Source organism: Mytilus edulis, chromosome 2, assembly GCF_963676685.1.
Source record: "Mytilus edulis chromosome 2, xbMytEdul2.2, whole genome shotgun sequence".
NCBI classification, from domain to species: Eukaryota; Metazoa; Mollusca; class Bivalvia; order Mytilida; family Mytilidae; genus Mytilus; species Mytilus edulis.
In genome coordinates this window covers 27,073,604-27,089,396 of record NC_092345.1, presented here as the reverse complement: position 1 = coordinate 27,089,396, position 15,793 = coordinate 27,073,604, and the positions used below count along the sequence as shown (strand labels likewise).

General features: G+C 32.6%; 1 long non-coding RNA gene across 1 annotated transcript; it reads right to left on the bottom strand.

The window, feature by feature from the left end:
* Window positions 1-11,904: 11,904 nt before the first annotated feature.
* On the bottom strand, window positions 11,905-14,720 carry LOC139510530 (uncharacterized). Its single transcript, XR_011661904.1, has 2 exons — window positions 14,579-14,720; window positions 11,905-12,431 (listed from the first exon to the last, which is right to left on the bottom strand). It is a non-coding gene; the product is annotated as an uncharacterized lncRNA (long non-coding RNA).
* Between the last annotated feature and the right edge of the window lie 1,073 nt (window positions 14,721-15,793).

The following is a 15,793-nucleotide window of genomic DNA, read 5'->3' as shown; positions in this document are numbered from 1 at the left end:
TCAATAATATCGCTGTCATTTTGTCAATAGCTGACTGCACTGGCCACATTTACCTGCTGGAGAAAAGTCATTCCGATGTCATTTTAAATCATATTGGTCCATGTTATACACGAGAGAACCCCTAATTCAATTATCTATGACATGACATTCTCATATTTTACAAAAAACGCATTGATTTTCAGTAAATTGACGAAAAGTCGACCTACCCTATGTTTATTTTGGATAATTTGAACCAGAAAAGCTCAACAGGAAGTGCCAGAATACTTTTTTCCGTCTCAACCATTTGGTTGAGATTAGATGGTTTACCAGGCGTGAAAATGCCAAAAAGAACATTACAACAGTTGAATGGAAATATATTTTTACCACCATTCATACAATAAAGTAAGACATCACAAGACTTTGTGGTGATGTAGTAAGCTATCATTTTGTGTCATGTTGTCCCATTTAGAATGCATAGGTGCTTCATCATGTTCATAACCCGATTAATCCAGTCGTTATATTACACCACCTTTGATCACTACATTAACAAGCATTAGTGCCAACTTATGTTATAATAAGCTAAAAGTTTGAAAGAAATTTAGTATAAATTAAAATGAAATCTACAGCGACTGCAAAACTTTGTCAAACAAATAAAATCACGCTGCATCATGAAAGAATATAGTGTAGAGCAATAAGTTCTCCAATAAATGGCCAAGTATTCTGCATAAAACCAGTTGAATATTGATACAAAAGACGATTCCGAGATGACAACACCACTAATGCAACTTTTTGCTTTCATTATCAGTACAGATCCCTTTGGGTCCATTTATACCTTTCATTGCAAAGTTTGTACTTTTAAGGCTAATGAATCAACATTTTGGGGTTACTATCACACATTTATAAATGAAATATGACAACAAATGAGTAATTGAATTGTTCTAAAAGCTGAAAGCATAAACTATCCATACAGGTATCAAAATTAACGTAAAACTTAAGTTTAGGCAGCATATAAGAGAGGGACAATTTAATAGCACCTGATAACACCCTTAGTTTTTGGTGGGGATGGTGTTGCTTATTCTTTAGTTTTCTATGTTGTGTCATGTGTACTATTGTCTGTCTGTCTGTCTGTTTGTCTATTTCATTTTTAGCCATGGCGTTGTCAGTTTATTTTCGATTTATGAGTTTGATTGTCCCTGTGGTATCTTTCGTCCCTCTTTTTTAATAGATCCTTCTTAGTAAATAATGTGCAGTTACTGTCTCAACAAGTTTATTCAATAGCCCAATAAAGGAGATTAGAAAAAAAAATAGCTCCCCAAAGCACTGGCTTGCTCTACCCATTAATATTCATGAAAGAGTCCTATGTCCAGGCAATTTTCCTTCAAATATGGTTTTGGACTCAATTCACTGTGAAATAACATGATAAGTGTTTTGCATGTTAAAATTTTGGCATGTTTGATAGGGGGGGTGTCACATTTGTTTATATTTTTTTACAGGGGTGATCAAATAAAAACAGAAAATTTTTATGAGGGGATCAAGAAAATTTGATACTTTTGATTTCAAAATGACCAGCCCCCCCTCCCAGGTAAATAATGATAAGTCCCTAATTGGAACTCCGGGATCGGCTATTTTTAAAATCGGGATTTCGGGATCCGGGCATATCTTTTTCAAATTTTGGGACGTCGGGATTTTCTTTTAATTCGGGACCTCGGGATTTCCTGTTTTTATGCCCGGGATTTCGGTATCAGGACCCGTCATACCCCCTCATACTATGGAAGCGCGATGAAAAATGTTAACAACATTGTTCTCTATTGTAACAATTTATACACATGAATGATATTAACAGGGAAATTCCTAAAATTATTATGACGTCACACACTTATGATTTTTTGGTGTAAAACGGTTGTTCACAGAAGGACAAAACTGTAATATTGAATGAAAATGGTTTGTTTAGAAAAGTGTCGGCGTAGTTGGTAGTACTAGCTAGCCTATGGTATACAGTAGGAAACACGTTTGTATTTCGATTTTGTGAAAATCATACAAAACACAGAGTACATGGAGACTACACAGTGCGTTACACAAATGTGGAATGTCAAACTGAGCTACAGCCTACAGTAGAGGGTGACATTCTTCGGACAGTCTAGTATGGTATTTGTTTCTGATCTAAACTGTAAAAATACTGACATCATCTAAAAAAAACCAGTGTAAGCCGAGTGTTAAATATTTGTTACACTGATTTCGATGATCAATGTGTGTGCATCATTTGTCAATTCGGAAATGTGTCTTTGTGATCAGTGGACTTAGAATAACAAAGCAATATACATTCAATCTATTCCCTAAATATGGATTATCACATATTTCTGTGATGCTGTGACCAGTAAAATGGCAAATGCATGGTAAGTCATTTTTTCTTACGTTATTGTTATTACTTTTACTGGGAATGAACTGAAAGTCGATTATTTAATTCCTATATTAAAAAAAATGAAAGCATGCATTCAAAACTAATGTTTGTACCTGCATTTCAGGGCTTAGTGCCTTGCTTCTTTTTGTTGGGTGCTCTATATCAGCTCTTACAATGTCCGTTATGAACTCTAAGACAGCTCTCCCAAAACGATACCTTGCCCGAAGCTCACGGTCCGTCAAATCATTGATGGTGAGCATCCTTTCTCGGTATTTTTTCGGCTGATTTTGCGGTACATGGAATCCAAGCACTAGTAGGTCATTCATTTCAATTGTACTATTAAGAATTTAATAGCGCTCCTTCGTTCTATTAAATTTAATAGTGACTTAATAGACTATTAACGTTAATTGACGTTTGTGCAACGCAATTAATAGACTATATATTTTTCTTTGTTGTGATGTTATTCTTTGTTGTGATGTTATGCTATTGTTTCAGAAAAAGGGAGAAGGTTTGGATCCATTAAAACGTTTAATCCCGCTGCAAATGTTTGCACCTGTCCTAAGTCAGGAATCTGATGTACAGTAGTTGTCGTTTGTTTATGTAATATATACGTGTTTCTCGTTTCTCGTTTTGTTTATATAGATTAGACCGTTGGTTTTCCCGTTTGAATGGTTTTACACTAGTAATTTTGGGGCCCTTTATAGCTTGTTGTTCGGTGTGAGCTAAGGCTCCGTGTTGAAGGCCGTACTTTAACCTATAATGGTTTACTTTTTAAATTGTTATTTGTATGGAGAGTTGTCTCATTGGCACTCACACCACATCTTCCTATATCTATTAAATTTAAGTGTGATTTTAATAGACTATTAACTTTAATAAACGTTTGTTGCAACCTAGTCCAGAAATAGATTACCTTAGCTTTATTTGGCACAACTTTTTGGAATTTCGGATACTCAATGCTCTTCAATTTTGTACCTGTTTGGCTTTATAAATATTTTGATATGTCGTCACTGATGAGTTTTTTGTAGACGAAACGCGCGTCTGGCATACTAAATTATAATCCTGATACCTTTGATAACTACCTGTTACCTGAAGCGATTTTGATAGACTTAAATTATTTGCTGTGAATGAAGGCTTTACTAATTAACGAACTGAACCTTTGTGTTGTTTATTGCCTAAAATGTAAATATATGAAGCAATGCAAATATTCCTTGTGCAGTTCACGTAGAAACCACAACTTCTAACTTAAAGACAAATACACCTCTCATTTCACTTTTATTATACTTCTCATTCTCTTGTTCTCTTGTTCTCCTTTTTATATATTCAACTTGTTTATATGTATATGATGAGTTTCAATCAAAATCTATGTAATGATATTGAAATGTTATATTGATATATACGTGTATCCAGAAGAAGACTCAACACGTTTGTGAATCAAATACAGGAGATGGCAAAAAACTTGACATTCCTTGATATTTTGCTGACTTGCATTACCTATGAAGAAAATAACATTGAGATAACACAAATTCAATATTGAAAACATGTATATACTAATATTATTAATTCGTATATTTTAACAAATTTGATTCGTTTAGGGATAGTCGCATGTTAAACTATATTTTCGAAGGTAGAAAGAAAACGGTGGATAGCAAAAGGCATATTGCACAGCAATGAGGTCAATACAGGATATATCGACCCAAAGAAGTAAATCGACCTCGGACTTCGTCCTCAGTCTATATACTTCTTGCAGGTCAATATATCCTTGTATCGACCTCATAAAAAGGCTATATTTGTATAGTATCAAAACCATGCTGTTGCGTATAAAGATGGAGACTGCAAAGTACAATATGCTGATTATGTAGGTTCATTTTATTCGTCAAAAACAAATTATTGGGGACTTTGTTGGTTTGAATAAATTAAGGCAACAGTAGTATACCGCTGTTCTAAAGTCATAAATCGATTCGGAAAAAACAAATGCGGGTAGCAAATTAAAACCGAGGGAAACACATCATCTATAGGAGAAAAACAACGAAACAACAGAAACACTGGAGTGCAACAAAAAATAAAAGACAATTCAACACACAAAGAAACGAACTATAAGATAACAAGAATGTGTCCAAAGTACACGGATGCCCCACTCGCACTATCCTTTTCCATGTTCCATGGACCATGAAATTGGGTAAAAATCTAATTTGGCATTAAAATAAGAAAGATTATACTATAGGGAACATATGTACTAAGTTTCAAGTTGATTGGACTTCAATTTCATCAAAAACTACCTTGACCAAAAACTTTAACATGAAATTCCCATTTCATTTTCTATGTTCAGTGGACCGTAAAATTGGGGTCAAAAGTCTAATTTGGCTTTAAAATAATAAAGATCATATCATAAGCAACAAGTGTATTAAGTTTCAAGTTGATTGGACTTCAGCTTCATCAAAAACTACCTTGACCAAAAACTTTAACCTGAAACTCCAACTTTCATTTTCTATGTTCAGTGGACCGTGAAATTAGGATCAAAAGTCTAATTTGGCTTTAAAATTAGAATGATCATATCATAAGCAACAAGTGTATTAAGTTTCAAGTTGATTGGACTTCAGCTTCATCAAAAACTACCTTGACCAAAAACTTTAACCTGAAACTCCAACTTTCATTTTCTATGTTCAGTGGACCGTGAAATTGGAGTCAAAAGTCTAATTTGGCTTTAAAATTAGAAAGGTCATATCATAAGCAACAAGTGTACTATGTTTCAAGTTGATTGGACTTCAGCTTCATCAAAAACTACCTTGACCAAAAACTTTAACCTGAAACTCCAACTTTCATTTTCTATGTTCAGTGGACCGTGAAATTGGAGTCAAAAGTCTAATTTGGCTTTAAAATTAGAAAGGTCATATCATAAGCAACAAGTGTACTATGTTTCAAGTTGATTGGACTTCAGCTTCATCAAAAACTACCTTGACCAAAAACTTTAACCTGAACGGACGCACAGACGGACGGACGAACGGACGCACAGATGGACGAACGAACGAACGAACGGAGCCACAGACCAGAAAACATAATGCCCATCTACTATCGTAGGTGGGGCATGTGGGGGATAAAAACTGCCATTTTGGTACAGGATATTATTTTTTAGTTTTGTGGTTAGCCAAACCTCGCGTTTTTATGACAGGACTACAGTACAAATAAATGCAAGAACATGCAAGTCAGAGAAACACACAAATACACAATACGATTCGACATGTTGATAGTTATTGAAGGTACCAGGAATTTGAATGTGCAAAGAAGTATACGCTTTCTAAAGACTTGTAAGCAATAAAGATTTTGCAAAACCATGAAATAAAATATTAACAAGAACTCAGTTTGCCTCAATACTCGAAAGTAAGCAAACACGAAAATAAAAATACATTAAGAAATTGATAAAATAGTCCAATAGCTAATAAGTTTAATATCGAAGTAATCGCCACGATGAATCCATGTAATTCGGTTTATGATACTCATCAAATAAATATTTCTCATTATTTAAACGTGTTCGATGGAAACTGGATGCGTTGACACGGTAAACGGCTTCCGCAATGTTTTTATCAACGAATAAACAATTCAATTGAATCCCAACAGTGCATACATCACCTAACTAACCAACTGTTATCAGTAAATCTAACAATGAGAACAACCTAATGTTTAGATTTACATTATGTCATTGGTCAAATCAATATTCGTTCAGTATGTGTTAACTTGTCTTTGTTAATATGTTGATTGAGTTAAGCATTTTCAATTTTTATTCTATAGTGTTTATTTCTATGTTGTGATATTAAACTATAGATTTAAGTTAGAAAGAAGATTGGCGCCTATTAAAAAGTTTAAAGCTGCTTTTCTTTTCAAATGTCCAAAGTAAGCTTAAGGAACCTGATGTTTAGTGGTTGTCGTTTGTTGAAGTGATTCATAAGTGTTTCTCGTTTGTATATGAGACCGTTGGTTTTCCTGTTTGAAGACTTTTACATTAGTCATTTTTTGGGCCCTTTATAACTAGGTGTTCGATTTGAGCCACGGCTCCGTATTGAAACTGCGACTTGGATTGAGAGTTGTCTCATTGAAACTCAAACCACATCTTCTTTTATCTATTGACAGATTATTGTAACTATTATAAAATTGAGAATGGAAATGGGGAATGTGCCAAAGAGACAACAACCCGACCATAGAAAAAAACAACAGCAGAAGGTCACCAACAGGTCTTCAATGTAGCGAAAAATTTCCGCACCCGGAGGCGTCCTTCAGCTGGCCCCTTTACAAATATATACTAGTTCAGTGATAATGAACGCCATACTAATTTCCAAATTGTACACAAGAAACTTAAATTAAAATAATACAAGACTAACAAATCCAGAGTCTCCTGACTTGGGACAGGCGCAAAAATGCGGCGGGGTTAAACATGTTTATGAGATCTCAACCCTCCCCCTATACCTCTTGCCAATGTAGAAAAGTAAAAGCATAACAATACGCACATTAAAATTCAGTTCAAGAGAAGTCCGAGTCTGATGTCAAGATGTAACCAATGAAAATAAACAAAATGACAATAATACATAAATAACAACAGACTACTAGCAGTTAACTGACATGCCAGCTCCAGACTTCAATTAAACTGACTGAAAGATTATGATTTCATCATATGAACATCAGGCACAATCCTGCCCGTTAGGGGTTCAGTATCATACCATCATAACATATATGAGATGAACATAACCCGTGTCATGCCAACAACTGGTTTATGAATAAATGTGTTTAGTTCCGATGCAAAATTATAGTATCTATAGATAAAAGATGCGCAAAAATATCGCTTAGGTTATCTTGTTTACAATAATTTTCCTATGAGGCGTATTTTTGGAAAATCAATAAATAATATCTGTCTATAAATTAAACAAACTTAGTTTGACACAACACATGGTTGTGTTACCTTAAATCTGTGCATTAAACGCATTAAGTGTGCGTCTTTTCATATAAAACCGATACACTGGTTCCTTTAAAGGGGCTCGCGGGTTTAAATCATTTTTTTTTGGTAATATAGAATTTCGCGATATTTTTCTATAAATGAACTTTATCTTATACTTAAAAGAAAAATAAATTTAAAAAATGGGGTCACCGTTCATTTACGCTTACAATCTGCCTCCAAAAGAACCATACATTTTTGTAAAAGTACTTTTTATTATGTTGAACTAATAATATAAGAACTGTAGGGCACCGATGAGTTAAAAAAGACATTTCAATTTTAATGCCAAAATATGGCATTTTTGTACCAAAGAGAGATAATTTGGAACTTTTTCAAGGATATATACATACGAAACGAATAGATTTATTTGAATGATTTTTGTCCAATGTAATAAAGTAACAACTAATAAAGTAATAAATAAAATTTATAATGAAATAAAATGTTTAATTTTTTTCTGAAATTTTTATACCCTCGAGCCTCCTTAATTCCTATTTTTGTATGTTGAAATACATCATGACTTTTACCAAAGACGGCGATTAAACTTTTGTTAACAAAAATTATATTATTGGTGACATTAGCTTATCATTAAATAGTTTGTTTTTAACATGTTTAGTAATTTAGCATGTTTCAATGCCCTTTTTTTAATACGTAAAATGAACTAGAAAGTACCAATATAAAAATAAAAAGATAAACATGATTGACATTGCAACAACTTTCACCACAGACCAACTAAAGCCAACAGTAGTATACCGCTGTTCGAAATTCATAAATCGATAGAGAAAAAACAAATCCGGGTTACAAACTAGAACTGAGGGAAACGTATTAAATATAAGAGAACTACGACACAACAGAAACACAACCCCAAAAAGTAACACACACAGAAACGGACTATAATGTAACAATTGCCATTTTCCTGACTTGGTACAGGGCATTTTATGAAAAAAATGGATGGTTGTACCTGCTTTTGTGGCATGCCAAACATCCCGCTTTAATGGCAATGTTTATTATAACATTAAAATGACAGCATTACACGACAGGGCTACAATAAATAAATGGCAGAAAATATAGGACAGAGAAACAAACGAATAATAGCCATCAAAAGGTACCAGGTTAAAAAAAATATACGCCAGACGTGCGTCCGCACAAAACTATGCTCAGATGAAAAGAGTTTGAAAGCCATAACAAGTACAAAGTTGAAGATCGCCGAGGACCAAAAGTTCCAAAAAGTTGTGACCAATACGGCCAAGGTTATCCTGAGACAAAAACATCATTATTATCAAGAATAATAAATAGTTTCAAAATCACAGCCGTGGTAGCCAAAGCCATTGCAACGCCGAAAGTGACGTCTCATTTGAATTTCTAAAGCGTGTTCCGAAAATTAAGAAAGAATTTGGATGAAATTCAAGATTAGATTTGTATGACTAATCTAACTTATATTAATAACAGTAAAAATGATAATACTAATTAATATATAATTGAAGTAGTAATTAGATAATTAATTGTATTATCTAGCTTTGTCAGTGTTTCTTCTGATCAAACTACAATCCAAATATAACGTGTAAATTTCGTTGATCCAAAATAGAATCTAACAAATGAACTGGATGATTAGTTATCCCAAACTCAACTCACGAATACAACAGAACAAAATATGATTTACAATTACAAACGTTAAGACATTTGACAAAATCCGATGACAACAACAAACACAACATCAAAACCCAACCATGAATTTGGGATGGAAAAGTACCGGGCCACGTCTTAAAACAATACGAATTCACACTCAGCAAAACAGTCACATTCGGGAATAAGTCACCTTCGGTAATAAAAAGATCAGACGATGTTATGAAAAACCACAATCTAACACGTGGTAAAAATGTTCATAGTAAGTTTGGACAAAGATACATCGTATGGATCAACCAATTCGTGATGGTGTCCGTAAAATTTACGGAGTGTCATGTTTCATCTGTCCTCCTCATAACTTTGTTGAAGCAGTTTCTGCGTTAGGACCACACTCCTGTATATGAAGTCCGTATAGTGTGAACATGCACGAGAATAACGTATCAATTGAGATATGTATAAACACCATGCATACGAAGGGGCAGTGGGTATGTTACTGATGGGAAATGGAAAATGGATAATTGGGAAGTTGAAATCGTCCCGTTTATCATAGATTTTCGTATGAAGTCGTCCATCTGTGTTAATATTGCGGAAAATCAAGGTATGAAACAGTCCTTCTAGTATCAGTAGTTTCCTTAATTTAAAGTTCACTGGGATATGTGAGATGCAAGTATTGGTTGAAATATGGGTTATTCAATGATAGGACATCATCAATATATCGGAAAGTAAAATATAAGAATTTTGCAAGGTGCTTTTTCTGTTTGTCTTTTAGAAAGGTTTGAATGAATTCTGCTTCATACGAGTACAAAAACAAATTGGCTAGTAGGGGTGCACAATTTGTACCCATTTGAATACCGATTATCTGTTGAAATATGAATCATCCAAACTCAACAAATATATTGTCGATCTGAATGTCCAGCATTTTGATAATATTATCTTCAGTATATTTTCTGGTAGATTCAGTGAGGTTCTTCACAAAATATGAATTATTGTAACCCAAAACAAGAAATTTGTATCTACGATTCCAATTTTTATAAAAATAGCTCTGTTTTGTGAGATGGTGGAGTCGATCTTTCAACTGAGCATGGGGAATAGTATTGTAAAATGTAGAAAAATCAAAAGCCTTTATGTTGCTGCAAAATTGCAAAGATTGTGATCAAAGATTAAGCAGTAGATCTTTCGAATTTTTGAGAATCCACTTCTGGTTAACACCACAAGTAGAAAATATCTCCTCACAATATTTTTGAAGCCCATCTTTAACTGTAGGAAAGAATAGTAGTCAGTATTTTAGAAAGATGTTTAGTCGAACATTTTGACGATCCAGCTATGTATTAATCTTTATAAGGAGATATGGTTTTTACATATGAAGACAATATTATTAGAGGCTTTATCAGCTGGAACAACGACATATTTGTCATGCAACGATGATAAAACACCCCCAACATCCGGATTCTTAAAAGGGTTAGTAACTCTTGTGCTCATAGTACATCGTAACTTTTGAATACGCTTCTGAATGCACGATCGAATATCTTTGATCCCTTCAGACAAAGTGTCCAGTTCTGATTCGTCTGGTTCGCACTTTACCCATTTTCGTACATAATCCTCAACCATAGCCATCAGTAACTTGAAATTCTTTTTCCAGTAAATGGGATAGGGAATTCTATATTTTGGTTCCTTGACTAACAACTCTCTTAGTTGTTCATTGGTAACGATGCCAAGGTCACCAGTAATAACATGACCAGCTGGACAACAATTGTATTGTGACGATGCACATGAGCAATCCGGAGGCTTGGATTTCAAATCTTTGAGGTTAAAGGCCTCTAACATCCTCTTGTGGTTGAAAATCTTGGATGTAATAGACTGGGTGTAAGTATAAGAAATAACAGGTGTAGCTTTATGTTTGAAGTAATCAGGTATAGTTTGTATACAGATTTCTGATGGAAAATATTGTTCATATTTACAGCATTTAAACCTTTATTGGCAAATTCTACCTTAGAAATATTACGTTTTTCTTTTTTTTTTGTGTATGTAGTCGATACTGGTTTGAGTAGTCTATGGTTAGCAATGTCCCTGATTATTGCAACTAATCTATACAAAACAGAACGAGAATCAATTACTGTAACGGAAATATTTTGGACCTCTTGAAATAGTAAAAAAAGTTTTGACAATGGAATGGAGTATAATTTAGTTCTGATATGATGGATTCCTAAAGTTTTTCAAACATACGTTAACAGACTATCTACTGTCAAAGAATGAGAAAGTAAACAACTATAGGGTACAATGTACAACATTAAACAGTTTGAATGACTCATACCGTGTAGTAATAGAAAAAAACGGCACCAGGATGAACAAAAATGCGAAAAATACAAAAGTGTATTCCACCCTATTTAAACTTAACTTCTGCCAGAAACATTTTATCTGTAACGGGGTAACATGTGTTTGTGAGGACAGCGATGTAACAGAACAAAATAAAAATAAACTGTTAGATTTTTTTTAGGGTTTTAATCATCACACGACACTTACCACTAGCGTAAGTGGACGTACAACATTCAGTTTCAACAACCAACAACTAATAACTTCTAGAAAATGAACGTACAAACACAAGCTCACACCCAACAATGTATTGTCCGGAGTCTTTTACTTTGTGCTGGCTACAAAGTTGAGCACTAATTAGGTGTGCACAAATACTCTACTTCAATTGCCTTTCTAGTCAATTTTGGCGTTACAGTAAAATACACACTAATAGGATAAATACACCACTATTCAGTTATTAGTAGTATAATCACTGATAACGTATAATTGAAATCATTTTACCAAATTTACTCCCTACTCCAGGAATGTACTTTAACTTATCCAGAGTACTGTGTATTCAATTTCAACATTCATCTAAAAAGAATATAAAAACAAATTTCAAGAAAAAAATCAAATGGTAATACGTTTCATCGTTTATTATACAAATTTTTTGTTCTTAAAGTCGAACACTGATATTATCCTATTTTGCTATTTATAGGCACGATACAGGTTGGGTTTACGGAAATGTACATGATTCTCCTCGCCATTAGCATTTATTGGAAAAAAAGATGCATACGGTGTTACACTTTGAAGATGCTTGTTGTAGACTCTGTAATACTTTGATGGATGTACCATATTTCCTCTGTCTGTTTTACTGAAGAATAAGGTTGCTCTGTTGTTATTCCTCATTAGTTGATACTGATTTTGATGCCTAAAGTCACCATTGTAACTGTAATCTGAATTGAAAAACGCATCTGATACCGGTACTTGTTTAAACATTTGATTTCCGACAATACGCTCTCTGTATACCTTGGTATCCAAATCTATTTTGGGATCGTCCATCGTTAACGTTATATGCACAGGATTAGTGCTCTTTACTATTGAGGCGTTTACAAAGACAATGGTCAACAATCCAAGGCATTGCAAATTCATTATAGGGGTCCTCACCTGAAACGATACATGTTGACATATTCACTACTGTGTAAAGCATTTTAATATTATGCCTTATAAAATGAATGCGTAACAATAACACAAGACGTATGATTCTGTTGTAGTATTTGTAATGTCATAACCAACTTCGAGATTTGACCCAAAAAAGTACAGAGCATTAAAAAAGATATATATCACAATTAGGACAAAAAAGACAAACTGTGAGCAGTACGATTACTTGAATATGGAAGTTTTACAGCTTTTAATTCATTTAAATATAGATGTCTACGTAATTCATGTTTCCATTAAGCATATCCTTCTGGAAAAAGTATGTTGTCTCTATAGAAATACCCAACATGATACAGTTTATGTGTAGAAATCACACTCTATGAACTGCTTTACACAATAATGATGTATTGATTTCACTAGAAAAGACATATACTTAATCTAATCAATCATTAAACCAATGAGGTATACAAAAATTCAAAGCATGAACAATTATCATAACCTATAGCTAGCGATGTAACATGATTGCCAATGGGACATCTATCTACATGTACCAGACAGCAAGTGATGTGGAAAATCACATTACAAACTTTTGTTTCTCTCCTGAATTTTCAACCAAAAAATATAAAGTAAATGATAATGGAGTTAAGTAAAAAAATTGTCAAAGTTTTAAAACGGTTGTTAAATATCAATGATTTTTTTGGGGATTTAATAAAGTCGAAATTTATTAAATTTAAATGTATTTTTTAATCCCAAAACCATGACTTTTTTAATTATGTTTAAGATTTGTTTCATTTATTGAGAGTGGTGGTTAAATTCAATAACAAACTATGAAATTTTAGAAAAAATAATTATGTTGCTGTTCTTGAATTGTCAACAAAATACATATTGTGTTAGCACCTATGCGAAGCTTATGTTCGCCGTTTCTTGGTCTCTCAATGTTTTTATTTTTCCAAAATATATATGATAATATATAGACAGATTTATTCAGTATATGATAACAGGATATCGATAAGAAGTAAATATCAAAACTGTCCATCAAAAGATTTATTTTCAAGATAACTATCATTTATGTGTACAATGACATAACCCTTTACATAATAGTTCCTCTCCGTAAAAGTGTACACACTTCTCACATCTTTTTGTGTGTGTGTGTGTGGGGGGGGGATTAAATACTAATTAACTTTTTGTAGACGTTAAAACCTAAATATTTACAAGTTTTGCTCATTTAGAATTAACATTTAGATAAATATAATCCACCAATTTAAAGACATGACATGACAGAACTGTTTTGTCAGCATATTTTATTTAACATATTTCTATTTTATTAAGCAAATAAATAATTAATTAAAAAAAATATACCTTCATAAAATTGAATTATAAAAAAAATCTTAATTTCTAGCAAACAAGAAAACTCTATCAAAATAAAACATTAAAGTAATGAAACAAAAAGAAATCAAACAACAAATTTCTATTCAAGATAAAAACAATATCTGAATGCATATAATTTCAACCTCACCGTTATAAAATCTTTTTTTGGAATATAATCCATATTTTAAGTATGGTATTCTATGTTCACAAACATATAAATGAAAATAAATTATGTTGGAAAGGTAGTGTCGTCACTATGTTATGCTATTTTGTTTTCTTACGTACTTTTTGTTAGTTACTGACAGCTTATTTTGATTCTGTGGTGAATTTAAACGAAAGTTTTCTCGTAAATTTAAATGAAAAAAACTTGATAAGGAATTTTCGCAATCAACATTACCTGTCTTTTCTGATCGGATTTTTTAATATGTTTTTTTAAACAATTTTGAAATGCCGATTTCAAGAAACAAAACACATTGATTAATGATCAGTATTTTCACGATTTTTTTTCCTTGTTTTGTTCTTAAGTATTTTTGTTAGTTAGTGACATTTTTTTATTCTATGGTAGATGTAAACGTAACTCCTTCTAAACAATTAACAACTTAGACATGTAAAAGCTTAACCTTATGTTTTTATATGTTTCTGCTGTTAGCCAATGTTTTTGAACCTCGTGGTGATTTGTGTTTTTATGTTGTTATGTTGGTTGTTGTCTCGTTGACATTTATCCCACATATATTATTCATATAAACAGACGAATTATACATTCAATGGAATAAAAAAAATAAACTTACCTCCCTGATGACAATCTATTGGGTTGTTATATTTCCATGTAAAACATTTAAAACAATTCGTATGACAGGATAAATTATGTATCTACGGAGGTCAGTGATATATAATAGTAATCAATTATATTACCATGACGGAAACAGAGCGTAGTTTATTGAGCTGAAAATACATTTGATGCATAAATTCCAAATATTTGTTTGATATGCTTCCGTTGTCAAATAAATAACAGCATGAAAGAAAACAAAGTACCATATAGATGTGAAATTTACAGAACAAGTTGTGTCTATATATGTAATTATATATATTGATATATATATTTGTTTTTGCATGTGCTGTGAGTGATCATTTCCGAAAGTACAGGCTGGAAAATCTGATTGCAAATGATGCTGTGCATTGAAATATGCAAAGGTATAGAATCTTTATATTTTCGTACCTGAATTTTAATCTAAATATTGTGTGTGTTAGTTTGCCCTCAGTATACATTACTGCATTATAAACTTTGGTAGACCTATGAAAAAATGGCTCTGAAGTTTAAATTTATTTTATTTCAACGATGCTGCGATTGTTCTTACCATCATTTATATTAAATGCAATTGCCTTTTTCTTCAAAAATGGTATTCTTTTATTTTTTCATATTTAAAGTCTTTTTTTATATTAATTTTCGATTACATTAACAATATAATACTGAAACTGTTTTCGAGAGCTCAAAGTTTCTTGATGTTTCAAATGAGAGTTCAGAACAAAGTGCAACATTTTACAACTGGTTTAATTGATTAAAACAAACAGATTGACTTTTATTTATTCGGTTGCTGTTGTACCATATATATTTTATATTATGAAATATTCCCGCATATCTTTTATCACGTGGACCCGTAAATAAACTCATCATAAATACCAGGACTAAATTTTGTATATACGCCAGACAAGCGTTTCGTCTACACAAGACTCATCAGTGACGCTCGAATCCAAAAAAAGTTAAAAAGGCCAAATAAAGTACGAAGTTAAGAGCATTGAGGACCAAAATTCCTAAAAGTTTTGCCAAATCCAGCTAAGTTAATCTATGCCTGAGGTAGAAAAGCCTTAGTATTTCAAAAATTCTAAATTTTTTAAACAGTTAATTTATAAATATAACCATATCAATGATAATTCATGTCAGCACAAAAAGTGCTGACTACTGTAATTTAAACCACTTCAATTCGATTGGATAATTATTGCCTTAA